The sequence below is a fragment of the Penaeus monodon genome, chromosome 7, assembly GCF_015228065.2.
Source record: "Penaeus monodon isolate SGIC_2016 chromosome 7, NSTDA_Pmon_1, whole genome shotgun sequence".
Classification (NCBI taxonomy): Eukaryota; Metazoa; Arthropoda; class Malacostraca; order Decapoda; family Penaeidae; genus Penaeus; species Penaeus monodon.
The window spans coordinates 44,421,311-44,422,164 of NC_051392.1; positions in this window are offsets into that span (position 1 = coordinate 44,421,311).

Sequence of the window (854 nt, forward strand, 5' to 3'; positions counted from 1 at the left end):
CCCCACATCATGCCGCCAGATGAGACAGGTTCGCCACCGCTCACGAGTCCGCTTCTTCAAGTGGGCCCGATATACTTGGCCTGGTGGTGGGGCCCTGAAACGGCACGTTTCAAAGCCTCCACCACGCTGGTGTAAGAGGCATGTTGGGATGCCTGGCAGATGCCCATATACACTTCACGCGGGGCCCCTTAGCGCTGTTACCAGCTACAGGGCCTTCTCTTCCTGGCTCCAGCCCTGGGCAGAGGCCAGCATTTCAAAATTTGGCGAATAGCTCACAGGGCACCCCTTCCCGTCGACTCAGCTGGCTTACGCTTCACAGAATTCTGGGAGGCCGAGGGGACCTGCAGGGTGGAGAGTGTGCCGTGAACTAACACACATGGGGGGGAGGAAGGGGTGAGGGAGGCAACGAGGCGGGCTTTGACCAGGTCCGAGTTTGCCGCCATATACCCAAGGGAGCGGTTCCGATGGGTCCCCAGCCTTTGCCAGCGACCACTGGGCTGCGACACGACGCTGCAGGCCCGGGGGTTTCCTGCCCACGGAACCCCCAGGCCAGACCCCAGTAAATCTGACACTCTGGCCATCTGTTGCCAGAAAAACCTCGTCTGCCTTCTCTGTTTGCAACGTTTACTACTCGTGACGCGCCTTCTCATTCACTCCTCATCAGGCCCTCGAACCCGCCCTTCAGTAGTCTGCACCTCCTCAATCAGTTCACTATTCACGCTGTTGCAGGCCTTGTCGGTGTACTGCTGAGTTTCCATCTTCACAGGAAGTGCAAGATTGCTCGTAGCCTCTCAACAAGTTGGCAGAAAATGTTCTTCTGCCTTCCTTGTCTGCATCTCGACGAGATGGTGCGC